This window comes from Lactuca saligna, chromosome 3 (assembly GCF_052625555.1).
Source record: "Lactuca saligna cultivar CGN05327 chromosome 3, ASM5262555v1, whole genome shotgun sequence".
Taxonomy (NCBI): Eukaryota; Viridiplantae; Streptophyta; class Magnoliopsida; order Asterales; family Asteraceae; genus Lactuca; species Lactuca saligna.
In genome coordinates, this window is record NC_136419.1 from 155,735,730 (window position 1) to 155,749,937 (window position 14,208).

Sequence of the window (14,208 nt, forward strand, 5' to 3'; positions counted from 1 at the left end):
CTGCGGGTATGTTTCTTCCCTGTTGTCTTGATTATTTATGTTTATTGTGGAGTATCGTTTATCTGCTAGTCTCGTTGGATGGTTATGGAATTGTGTTTCGGGTTTTCGTGTGGTATCCGTTGTTCCTTGAGGATTTGGCGAGTTGTGTTCGGGATTTCGTTTTGGTATCCTTTGTTCCCTGAAGGATCGATATAGTTATGGATTAGTGCTTCGAGCTATCGTTGATTATCTTTGTGAGGATTAGTGGCGGATGCGGTGTCGGTTTGAATATCGGGTAGCCTCTGCAGTCTGAAGAATGGATATTTGAAGATTGGGTTCCTTTCGAGCGGGTTGTTCAGTGTGGAAATATGATTTTTATGAAAGTTGTTAGCGCTGGTGAGAAACAATTTGCGTGTAAGTGTTGGTTTTCTGCAAGGTTGTTTTGGGAGATCAGTGATGGCGACCGGTGGTTAATTGTCAGTGTCTTAAGTGGGGGAGAATTGGAAATTCTCCGGATGGTCGTTAGGCTTGAGAGGTTGTTTAGCCGCTTAGGGAAATTCAGCAATATTTATATCGGCCGAGAGCAGGCTCGTATGGGTGAGTAGCAGGCCTGCGGGGCGGAATACAGACCTAGGGCATTTGATTGTGGAAGGTCGGGGAGCAGGCCGGGATCGAGTATGTACGATGGAGATGCAGTTCGGAACCCCTAGAGGGCTAGAATGGTATGCATGGGAGGATTTCCCGAAGAGATAGCTCGGAATGATGAATGCTAGTTGAGCGGTCCGGATAGACTAAAGGCCGGTAGGCGTACCAGTCAGGCCGAAGGCTCGGAGGACGGTCCAGCCAGATTGGCTGAAGGTTCTGAGAGTGGTCCAGATTGGATGAAGGCCTGGTGAGGTGGTCTAGTCATGCTGAAGACTCTGCTAGTATTGTTGGATCGGTTCGAGGATATGTATTGCGTATGTTGCAGTGTGATTGCATTGGAAGGTCTGGCCACGGGTAGTGATCTTGATTGGTGAAGATAAGTGCATGGGCTTGAGAGTCCCTGCGATGAGAGTCAGAGTAGTTGTGATGAATGGATATTGAGTGCGCTTTAAAGAGATGGTGTAGCGTGGGTTAAGCACCATAGTACTTGTCATGGTGACAAGGCGGTCGAGTGGTTTCCTTGGTAAGGAAAGAGGGAGGAATGAAATTTCGAAAGGGAGTGCAAATTCATGGAAGTGAAAGCGGCAGTGTAAAGTTATGATCGGAGTGGTCCGATGGTGGTCATTGAGCAGCATGTCCGGGGTTGGGATGACATCATGAGGGGATGCCTGCCGGGGTTGCAGAAGGGAATTCCGAGGATGTAAAGTCAAGAGGCTCGTAAGGGATGCAGATATTGAGTTTTGGGTTCCCAGTTTGTTTTCGGGAAAGGATTTGTGTATCAGTGGTTCATCCTGAGGGATGTTTTGAGGATCGTCAGAATGATAGGTTTCTTAACCCGAGGGTGCTAGAGCTAGTTCAGCATGTGCATGTGAATGCAAGAAGAGAACTCATGGGAGTTGCCCTGAAGAGTGTGTCTTTCTGTCAGCCTGGAATGGATAGAGTTGGACTCGGATCGGGAATCGGGTGGTGCATGGTTATCTTCTAGCTCATATGGGTCGAGTAATGGTTGTGATTAGGAGTAGTAATGGATTATGGGTAATTCTCGGTTGTTGAGTGCGGTTATCGGAGGGTACAGCCGGTGCCCAGGTTGAGTCGATGGTTAGTACACCGTAAGAAAGGAGAAAGTGAGCTTCTGGTTTCTATGGTTGTGGATTGTGGAACCTGGTCCGGTTAAGGCTAGGAGGCGCGTTGTGGGTGTGTTTTTGGAGTTGAGTTGCCGTAGGCTTCGAGGACGAAGCCTAAATTAAGTGGGGGAGAATTGTAACATCCCGAAATACCAAGAGTATAGTTGATGGACAAGAAGGGGTAAATTGGAAAAGAGGAACTCGGCGAGTCCATGGGTGGACTCAGTGAGTAGGGTCACGAATGGGTCACGTGTTAATTAGCCAACTCGGCGAGTCGGCAGCTGGACTCGGCGAGTTGGTGCTGGGTGAAGAAATCCCTAACCTTCGTGGTTTGCCCCCTATTTAAAGGATGTTATGCATCCTTTTTAGCCTCTATACCCCCTGAGAGTTCCAGATAACACCCCCAAACGTAATAACTTCATTATTGAGAGGATTGAAGCTTGGAAGAAAGGGTTTGTGAAGAGAAGTGGGAGGAATTCAAGGATAGCTTCAAGAGGGCTTGGAGATCTAGAGTCTACATCAGTTTAGGCGCATCTTTGGGGTAAGGATCCTCTGTCTTGAGCTTTTATCCCCCTTGTTGTCTTCTTTGGGGGTTGTTTTGGGGTTTTTTTGGGTGTATTTCATGAGTTATTCAGGATTGGAAGATGGATCTGAGGATGCTACCTCAGATCTGGAGTGGGGATGGTCCAAATGTGCATAAAGTCGCTGTGTTGAGTGTTGAGTGAAGCTATCTTGTCCCAAACCTTAGCCCTAATGTGTATAATGCCTAGATCTTCATGGATTCACGTAAAGTTTGCCACTTTACGTGATGGATGGGTTGTAGGAGGCTAGATCTATGTTTTGGATCAATTGCATGGCCTGGAATGCTTCTGTATGGATTCAAACCGGTAGTACTCGGCGAGTCACAAGGGTGGACTCGACAAGTTGCTTGAAGATGAGCTGGAACTCGGCGAGTTAGATGAACAACTCGGCGAGTAGGTTGAAGATAGCCTTAGACTCGGCGAGTTTGTTCTTGGACTCGGCGAGTCTTGTCGAAGAGTCCCAATATTTCCTGGTTGAGTTGAGAATCGGTGAGTCAAGGGATGACTCGGTGAGTTGGGTGCGAGTAGACTCAGAGTGGTTGGACTCGGCGAGTCTCGGGGTGACTCGGCGAGTCAGGTCGCGGATTGAGGGAAGTTCTGAACTTGGGGACTCGGCGAGTCATCGGGTTGACTCGGCGAGTAGAGTCAGTTAGGGGTTGACTTTGACCTCGTCCAAGGGTTGACCAGTTGTCTTCCAGGGGTATTTTGGTAAATAAGGGCATATATTGAGTTGAGTGTTTTGGTGTTCAGTGGAGGAGTTCGGGTCGGAGTTCGGAGCAGCGGGATCTTATCCTTTCAGCCGACAGTTTCGAGGTGAGTTATCCTCACTATATCAACAGGGTCTAAGGCACCAAGGCCGGCCCTTTATTGGATTGAGATTCGGATATGGTTATTATGTTATTGTTTGATATGTCTGCATCCTGGTAGTTAGGATGGTATATGCTGGAGACCTAGTTAAGGTTCGTTTCCCAATATGTAGAGTGATGCTATGTTAGTGACCGGTTAGGTCGGTAACCTGGTTAGGGTAATGATCTGCTTGCTCGGTTTGTTGACGATGACTGTTATATGAATGTATGTTATGTGCACATGGTTGTTTGGACTGGAGATGGGTTGAGGCGGGTTCTGCTTTATGCTATAGGCCAAGATACCCAGGGCAGACCGGTTATTCCGAAGGCCCAGCAAGCGGTTCGGATAGACTGTAGGCCCCACGAGGGCGGACCAGATGTGCTGAGGCTCGGAGAGTGGATCAGGTCGATTGAAGGCCCGATGCGGGCGGACCAAACACACTGTAGACTCAGAGAGTGGAACAGGTGAGTTGAAGGCCCGTGCGGGCGGACCAACCACACTGTAGACTCGAAGGACATGACTAGACTTGGAGGATGGATCCGGTGGACTAAAGGCCCGATACGACGGACCAGTCACACAGTAGACCCGATATGCATGGTTGTTCTATGTTCTGTTATGCTATGTATGCTTTTTATGCTATGGGCTGGAAGGCAATATGTTATGGGTCGGAAGGCAATATGTTTTGGACCGGAAGGTCGTAGCCTGGAAGGGCGTATATGTGGTTGGTATTTTGGGGGTATCTCACTAAGCTTTCGGGCTTAAAGTTGTGGTTTAATGTTTTTCAGGTTCTTCGGGAGACTGTGGCAAGGCAAAGGCGTGATCGTACTGTCCCTCGCGTTGATGCCTTATGAAATGGACCTGGGAATATTCTGATATATAATGTATTGAAAACCTTTTTGTAATAATTTAATGAAATCTGATTGTTTTTGAAAAATTTTAATTAGTTGGACTTTCCGGTCGTTACAATAACACAAGATGATCATTCCAATAATCATAAGGAAAATCTGAATCACATATGGAGACCTCAGAGAACTTCCCCAGCATCACCATCTCAAGCTTCGCAAACTTGATCTGAATACCATTGGATTAATAAGGTACCTTTCAAACTGAACTTACGTACGAAAAACCTTTTATGTGGAGTATTGATCCACAACATCACCCTCCTCTTGAAGCTTCAGGAATCCCTTATAGATGCTCAAAACATAGCTACAACAAACTCAACTTGTTTACATAACTCTCCTACCCAAAATAGGAATAAATCAATGTCTCCCCGGATACATCCATTCCTCTCGAATCCATGTTAGATATTCCAATTTTGACATGGCCTTTACCATGGCCATCGAATTACAAGAACAATCGAGCCTTGAACATTGTCTCTCTACAAAATAAGGATGATTTATTGCAAACAAGACTTTACTTAGTTACAGCAAAACCAATAAAGACAACACCATATCCTTGCTTAACTATCGACTAACACATATATGATCTCTCCTTCCTTAAGCATGGGAGATAGGAAAACACAACCTTGATGTAGAAACTAACATTGCTAGCCATTGGCTAACCACTCAGCTTCATGCTACAATCGTCCAGTCGATCATCATAGTGGCTTCCTTCTTGAGTTCCGTAACTCAAACTCTCACTACTTCGAGCAAGGCCCTCGAGACATATGAATCGGCTAACTCACATAGGTCTGCACCATTCAGACCTAAACTACCACGTATAATAAGGCTTAATCAATTACTAGTCTCACCTTGGACAATCATAGCTGATAGGCTAACAACGATGAAGACTACTAAAATTAATGCTAGTACTATACCACACTATCTACCCTTCATTAGCCCCTTAGAAACCCTTTCGACCTTTCTTGGTCCCCATATGGATCATGTGATTCAAATAGTACGTGCCCATACTACCTTTTATACTGATCCATACGTGTCCTAAGAATTTTCTCAAAGTTCCTAAGTCACTACACATGACCATTATTGTAGATGCCATTTTATGAATCTTTTAGAATAGTTTTTATAATAATTTTGCATTATATTTTATGATATTTTATTTGGATTAGCTTAAATAATGTTCAGCTCACGATTATCGTCAGAACTTCTGTACTGCTCATGTTCTTATGGCATTTTCGGATGGTTCGAGTGGAGCGGTACTTTCGGAACAACTTGGATAGGCTTTAAAGGAGAATTGGAGCCTATTTAGAGTTGGAATTGAAGAAGGGTATTGAGGAATGAATTGGATTGTTTAAATAAAAGTGGTACAACCAAATCACGATAAAAGAAGAAAAATGTGATTGGATTTCTCCACTTCTATGATCTCATAAATTAGTTGATGTTTTTGTGGGTCGAAAAATATCAGTTCGAGAAGAAAAGAAGAAAAAATGTGATCATCGGAACAAAAATGTGATCACATATATGATTGCATTTTGTGGGTCGAAAAATAGCATCGTACTTCATTAACCAACAATTCTAGAAAATTGAGCCAAAAAATGGGATCATATTTTTGATATATGCGATCGTAGTTTTGTCTTTCATGTTCTGAAAGTTTATGACTTGCATATAAATGCAATCCCTCTGGTGAGTTTGAATCCCATACGATTCTAGACGATGAAAACCCTCTCTAAAGATGATTTTTGCTACTTTTCATTAATGTATGAAGATCTAAAGGTTGTGGATCATCTCCTCCGCTTAGTTGAGCAAGATTAATTAGTTAGTATCTCCTTTTATTAGTTTTAATCAGATTTTGGGCATGTCTGGATAAAACCCTAGTCTTCAGTTCTACAAAATACTAGTATTTTTCATGTGATTAGTTATCATATTTGGTTATTATTATGTGCTTCTATCTAGTTGTTTTAGTTTTGCGTTTAATGAATGTTTTATTTTAATTATTTTTAACATGATCACCTAATTAGGTTTTAATCATTATAGTTAATCAGTTAATAGAATGTGTAATTGTTCTTGTCAACTGGTAATAAGTAACAATTATTAGATTGGTTCCGTGATCGGATTTAACTCTTATATAAACTGAAAAATCAAATATTTACACTTCTGAGCTTGTGAGAAGTATTGGGTATTGCTAGGAATTTTAAACATATCTTATTGCAAAATTTCTAAATTTAATTAAGAGCTTGTTTAATTAGATCAATAAAAAGTTAGGGTTAACTAAACAACTTATTTTGGTTAATTTAACTAGTTAAAAGAGATTATACTAGAGCTTGTTAGTTTTTCTTAGTAATAGCTTAGATATAACACATTTTGAATAACCAGATATGGGCTAATTGCATGATTAGGAACGTTGCAGTAGAACTGAATTCGTTTTTATTACTGATTTCATTAAGTTTATTTTCTCTACAACTTTTAGTTAACAATCAAAAATTCCCCTTTTTATATTTTCTGTTGTGACTAGTATGTGCCTTATGCAAAGAGGAATTTACCATTAGGCTATGTCCCTAAGGATTCGAACTTGCATCCTTATGCTGCCCATTAGTGTAACCAAGCAGTAATATTTTATTTGCTTAATCGTGCTCGACAACAATTTAACAAATCGGCATCTTTGTCGGGGACACGGTATTGCTAATAGGTTGTATACCAAGATCTTCATGTATAGGTACACCACTAGATTTTGATCCATAAATTGAGAAAAATACAAGAAAACTAAAAAAAGAAGCTGTAAAATAAAAACAATCAGTTGGTTGTTTTGGTTAATCATCTTCCTTGCCTCCATTAATCACTACACCATAAGGCAGTCCCTTGTGGAACGAACCAGACCCCAATTTTTCATCATTCCTAAAAGTACCAATATCCTCGCCTTCCCCAAGCCCATTTAAAAATGTTTACCAACATCTTCTGAAATTTCAGGAACACCAGAACCTTTAGAGCGCAACTCCCCAAAATTAGTAATGAGTGGATACGAAGCTAAAAAATCTCTTAGAGAATGGGGGTTAATAAGCAACTTCTTTGCATCATATTTCATGAAGCCAAGAACTTCGAGCTGAAATATGGGTTGATACACCTTCTTCCTACATTTAGAGGCTTAGAAAACGAAGGCTTAGTAATGAGTAGATACGAAGCTGAAAAAACTCTTAGAGAATGGGGGTTAATAAGCAACCTCTTTGCATCATATTTCATGAAGCCAAGAACTTCGAGATGAAATCTGGGTTGATACACCTTCTTTCTACATTTAGAGGCTTAGAAAACGAATACTCACATAAATTCCTCAAGGAATATAATGTGGTTTGTTCCAAAATAAAGCCACATGCCATAAATGATGATCAGATAAAACTGGGGGCATTTCCCTTTTTCACTTCAAGACTCAACGAAAGAGTGTCTATACGATTAACCATCAAGCTCCATAACTACCTGGAGCAAGCTTGTGAAACATTTTCTATAATAATACTTCCATGAAGCAAGAATCTCAAATCTTTGCAGAGAGATCATTGCTATTAAACAAGGAAAAGGAGAAGCTCTCTACACCTATTGCGAATGTTTTAAGAAGCTACTGGTTCAGTGTCCATAACATAGGAATAGTAATAATCAATTCTATCAGTGCTTTTGTGAAAGGTTGACACCAATGGAGATAAGGGTGATAAATGTTTCGAGTGGCGGATCCTTAAGTGACATGACACCAATCGAAATCCTTGAGGTGATAGATAAACTTGCCATTGAGTCGAAGCATTTTGGGAACAAAGACGAGTGGTACGTTGATCAACCGTGAGGAGTCAAAGAAGTTAGTTCACATCATTTAGAAGCCTAAATTTCTGAACTAACAAAAGCCATTCTAATGTTGACCAAAGAAAAAGGAGTTATGCCTGCAACTAAAGCGTGCAGAATCTGCTTGAAAAATAGACACCCAACTGATATGTATCCATTACTGCAAGAAGACACTGCTACAATAAAAGCTATTGGAGGATATCAGCATGGAAATTTTTATCAGCAAATAAGCTTGCACGTTAATTTTCAACAAAAATAACAGTTTCAGTAGTTGCCTGGATTTTAGCAACAGTCAAATTTTCAGCATCAGCAGAATTTTCTGAGACTGTATTGTTTTCATAATCAAAAATCAAATCATCAATCTGGCAGCTCCATCATGGCCTTGGAAGATACATTAAAGAGCCTTACCACCAGCACTCATGCTTTTCAGAATGAACCCGGAGCAAGTATAAAATATTTGGAGCATCGGATATCTCAACTTGGCACTTCTGTGGGTTGCCTGGAATCTCAAGGGAAGTTACCATGGAATATTGATAATAATATGAAGCATAACATTAATACAGTTTCCTTGAGAAGTGGAAAATTTTATGAAGTCCCAAACAGATCTGGACCAGAAGAGGAAGCCGAAAAAAGAATTTAAAATAGCATTGGGTGAGATACAAGCCGATAAGGTAGAAAAAGAGACTCCAAGACCAACCAAGCTAAATCTGAAAGAATATAAGCCACTCCCACCATTTCCATCGCAACTGATGAGCACGAAACGCGAGCGAGAGGAGGAGCATATCATGGACACCTTTCGTAAGGTGGAGGTAAATATTCCTCTTTTAGATATAATTAAACAAATTCCTTGTTATGCAAATTTTCTGAAAGAATTGTGTATATCAAAGAAAATTTGAAAAACTAATGAAACAATCAAGTTGACAAAAAGATCTCTTTTACTTCGCAAAGAGGTTTGCCCTAAAGGTGCTAGGATTTGAGAATTTTCTTGATTCCTTATAAATTAGAAAATCTTGCTTTTTCAAATGCCATACTTAATTTAGGTACACCAATCAATGTCCTCCCAGTATCAGTTTTTTAAAAATTAAAATTGGGATCTTTACAAAAGACCGAGACACTTATTCAGTTGGCAGATCACTCGATAGTACACCTAAAATGTGTATTGGAGGATGTTCTTGTCCCAAGTGAATGAGCTAATTTTCCTATTGATTTTACATTCTAGACATGGGTAATTTGGACATATCAAACAAAAACTCAATTATTTTGGGAAGAACTTTTCTAAACACCGCTAAAACAAAAATTGATGTTTTTGCCAATACACTTTGAATGGAATTTGATGGTGATATGGACAATTTTTTATTTCTAATAAAGTTTTTGTTAATTATATGGGTACCGCCAGTCCTTTATCTAAGGACTGCTATGAGTTTTCTGATGCCTTTGTACAAGATTTATGTTTAGATAGAAAATTATCTGATACATCAAAAAAGCTAGAAAATGGCAAGCTTGGGGAAGAAGATGAGAAAGTGGCTGTTGAAAAAAAAAAAGTTAATAGAAGCAGATAAGCTTGGAGAAAAGGAGGAGAAGATAAAATTATGTTGAGGAAAAATCAAAGAAAAAATGAAAAGAAAAAAAAACTTTTGGAAAAAAGAAAATGAGATGGTGAATGCTAAGAAGAATCTGAAAAGAAGAAAACTTGCAGAGAAGAAGAAGACTTCTGAAAAAAAAAAAAAAAAAAAAAAAAAAAAAAAAAAAAAAAAGGCTAGAAAATGTAAAAGACTCAAAAATCTAAAAAAAAGAATCTACTGATAAACTTGTGAAGTCTTTCTAGTTTGTTGTACAACCATTGGATCCATCCATTATACCAAATCTAAAGGGATTTGGAGTGAAGAAGAAGAGAGTTGAGCTTTAGAGAAGTCCCAACCACATCAGTTGACAATTTGGTTCGACAAACTTGAGAAAACGAATTTAAAAAAGGGTGGCTTTCTGGGAGGTTGTAGGGTTTCAAAGTACTCCATGGATGACGACAATGGACCCCCTTGATGAAGTGTAGGTTAAAAGCCCAAGACTTGTCTTTTCCCTATAAATAGTCATCTATTATTCATAATTAGGGTAAAGAGTGAGGCAAAATGTAGCCGCCATGTTGTGAAGTTTCTTATGTAGTATTAAATTCTTTAGTCTATGTTGAAAGTGTAATTTATTCCTCATGTTTTGAATAAATTGAGTGATCATTTAAAATATCTTCTTTTTTTGTGTTTGTTCTTATTTTCCGCATCTTGTTCATTAAATCACAATTAGGATTTTAATCCCAACAAATGGTTTCAGAGTGAGTTTTTGAAGATCTAATGATTTTTGAAGTATTGATTCTTGATTTGGTGATTTTCTTCACATATATTGAAGATTATTAATGTTTTAGTGATTTGGAATAAAAAATCTGTGCAAGTTAGTGTTCAGGAGACTTTTGTTCTTCTACTGTTCATCTAGTAATTTTTTTTGTATCCCGTTGGTATTTTCTGATTAGATCCAATCTTTTACTTTGGCCCATAATTGCATCCACTGATCTCAATTTTTTGAGTCGACCATATTGACTTCAGTTCATCGTTTGACCCAACAATAAATCCGTAAGTCAAAATCCCTTTTCATCTTCATGTCGATTAAGTGTTCATATGCTCTGTTAGATTTCATAACTTTCGATTTCTATTTGATTTGCTAATTATTTAGATCTTTTTCCTGACTTTTGATCTTAACATCGATTTTGTTTAATCGGTTTTGTTCTCGAGTATTGTTTGACCCAATTGACGATTGATAATGATTTTTCTGAATTTTATTGAACGAGAATCATCTCTTGTTATCAGTAGGATCGATTGTGGTCTTGGGTCTAGAATTTCCATTCGATGTTAATTGGGGATTCATATTGATGAATTGATTGTTTGAAGTTTAAAGGACCTATAAAGAATGGAGAACATTTGTTGTTTTTATCGAATCTGGAAACAATCTGAATAAGATGATTTTGGGTTTATCAAGTATTGTGTTCAGATTATGTCACAATCAGATTGTGTGTTAGTTCGTAATCATTAATCAATTGAGACTGTTATGAATAGTCAAACAAGAAAAGTCAAATTTCAAAGGTATGAAGATTGAATCGTTTCATCTTGAAATCGGGATCAATGGTCTCTCAATCAGGACGATGAAATAAGTTTTTGTTATGCGTATGTGTATCACAATGTTGGTTTATCAGTCGAAATTTGGTTCTTGATTGTGCGAAGGTTATTCTGAAACCACTATATCGATTCACAGTTGACTGCAATGGTCTCACAAGTGTTCTTATTCTAGCAACTGTTTTGTAATCGGAACATTAGTTCCACACATGTTGATTCACGTTTGATCTCGCAATTGAAACCTTTCACAAATTGAATTGGTCTCACAATCAGAATCGGAAGTGTGATGGACTGATTCAGAACGAAAGGTATCTCGAAATCGCAACATTCATTTGAAATTGGTTTCGTATTTGTATCAATGTGCTTGGAATGAACTTGGATTCGTATGTTTGAGCTTGGAACAAAAGTAGATGAAATTGATTGGAATCTTATCCGTGGTTTTGTTTGTGAACACTCGTATGAGTCCCCTTCCAGTCGTATTCCTTTATAAGGGGCAATTGGGGAAGAACACTACTGGTTTACATTTTTGGTCCCTGTTGTTTTCATAGATTGGCGATTATGGACCAATTCCAGAATTTGTTACAAATGAATGGAAATATGGTGCATAATTATTAAGTTTGTCCCCTGAATTTTAGCCAAAGTGACAATTTCAACCTATTTATTTAAAAGTTTACAAATTTGAGGGCGGTGAACAGTTTTCAATTCTTTAATGAACATATTTTTTCGTGAATAGAAAAATAAGGATTCCATCAAGTCTTGATGGTTCGGAAAGTCGTTTTCCATGATCACGTCAAATTGTCACGACTTTTTTAGATTTTATACTTCATCGTTCATATCATTTTATCACAGGGGAACAAAGTAATTTTTTCCATTCAAGATTATTCTCATGACCATTAGAAAGCTTTATAATCACGTTTTTTTATTATTATAAATCGGGGGAGAATTTGGTATGACCATTCGAAATTGGATTTGTGACCTTTCAAATTTGAAGATTTTTTATATAGCTTGTGGTAGAATTATGAAGGTAACTTTTACAATAGTAGTTCTTCATCGAGCTCTTCTAAGGCTTTTACAGAGAAGTATCATTACATTAGCAGTTCTTCATCGAGCTCTTCTAAGGACTTGTTATATATCCAACTTCTAGTATTTTCTCGATCAAGTGGCGTTGCGAATCTTAGAATTTATGTTGTTACATGATAATTTTTGGTGGCTTATATCATTAGCTTATTTGAAGATCATTGTGACTTGGAGGGGGAGCTCTTCAAAGACAAGAAAAGATTTGGTTTCTTTGTTCTGAAATGAGTTTTTATGGTGGGTTTGGCTTTATTGAAGATCTTTGGGATTACATCAGAAAATGAAGTTTAAAAACATTACTTCATTGCTTGGTTTTTATATATATCCTAGAACCCGTGGTTGAAGACTGTTAAAGAATCAAGATTCGTAGATTGCTTCAAATATTCCTCGTTGCAAGATATTTTCTTATTTTCTAGATGCTTGTTTTGGAAGTTAAAACATTGTCATCCATTCCATATTTTGAGGGGGAGATTGTAGGGTTTCAAAGTACTCCATGGATGATGGAAATGCCCCCTTTGATGAAGTGTAGGTTAAAAATCCCAAGACTTGTCTTTTCCATGTAAATAGTCATGTATTATTCATAATTAAGATTAAGAGTGAAGCAAAATGTAACCGCCATGTTGTGAGGTTTCTTATGCAGTGTTATATTCTTTAGTCTATGTTGAAAGTGTAATTTATTCCTCATGTTTTGAATTAATCGAGTGCTCATTCGACATATCTTCTTTCTTTATGTTTGTTCTTATTTTTCGCATCTTGTTCATCAAATCACAATTAGGGTTCTAATCCCAATAGGAGGCAACCCATGTAGTTTTAGTTTATTTTTATGCTTTCAATAAAGAGATGATTATAGTCCAAAGAACGCTTTAGGAAATCATAAGATCTTCAAATTGCTGAAATTCAGATTGTTCGCCAACATCTTTGTCAAATCAGAAATTTCTACAAATTTATCAACTATATTCTTTCTTAGTTGCACCCTTTTGTTTTTATTAGTCTTATTGATTTGTTCATTCCTCTCTGAACATTGAGAACAATGCATCATTTTAAGCTTGAGGAAGGGTTTGTGTGAAAATGTGCATTTTTAGCTAAAAATTTTAAAATTTTCAATTTTCAATTTTTCAGTTAAAAGTTTTTTGGTTTTTTGGTTTTTCAGTTACAAGTTTTTTTAGTTTTTCAGTTAAAAGTTTTCAAATTTTATTTTTTTTATATTACTTTCTCCATTGCATTTGCAGTAAAAATACTGAAAAAGTCCAAAAATATTTTATGTTTATGTTTTTTATTCTTTCTGCATTCATAAGAAAACCCAAAATATTTTATCTCTATTTATTTTAGTATTTATTTTCAACATAAAAAAATTATGAAAAAAAGTTACATGATATGATGACATTCTTGCATTCGATAACACTTTATAAATGGAAAATGAAAGGTTTGGCGCGATCAGATCGATAGCGGTAAGTTTAGCAATAGTTCTCATCACTAGGGGTTGCAAAACACTGTGATCTGAGATGTCGGATGTAAAAAATAAAAAGAATGGTGTACTGAAACACTGTATGGTCGGTAATAATAGTTTCATAATTATTTGCTTTGGAATATTTAAAACGAACCTTGATCGACAAGTCTGGACCCACAGAACACGAACCTATTTGATTAGCACACGTTACCATCGAGGTAACAAAGAACCTTATATCAGATCCACATAGTCAAAAAGAAAGGAAGGGTATGAACTGTCATATCTGATACCCAAGTTAAACATCAAGCACTTGATCGAAGAAATCTCTAGACATTCAAAAAGTTGATTGAAGAACTCAAGCTAAAGACAAAAATACAATAACTCAAGTTCAATCAAATCAGAAGCCATTCCAAAGACAAATACGGCAAATGAAGACAAGTGTGATATGATATTTGTCGCTCTCAGAAAAAGTGGAAGCATAGAGCTATGACCCCTACGGGATGGTTGGCTGCTTTGGTGAATGTTGATTTGATGTGACAGGTTCTTAAGAATGTGTCGATCCTAGTTCTTAATTATCTAATCTTAAGGACATGAAATTCTAAAATATGCTATTTTCGCTTGCAATTCTAAATAAGGCCTAAAGTTTAA

At 37.7% G+C, this 14,208-nt stretch overlaps 1 long non-coding RNA gene across 1 annotated transcript; it reads left to right on the forward strand.

The window, feature by feature from the left end:
• Positions 1 to 10,329: 10,329 nt before the first annotated feature.
• Positions 10,330 to 12,828, forward strand: LOC145037386 (uncharacterized). The gene is made up of 2 exons (XR_013678806.1): positions 10,330 to 10,502; positions 12,263 to 12,828. It is a non-coding gene; the product is annotated as an uncharacterized LOC145037386 (long non-coding RNA).
• Positions 12,829 to 14,208: the final 1,380 nt, after the last annotated feature.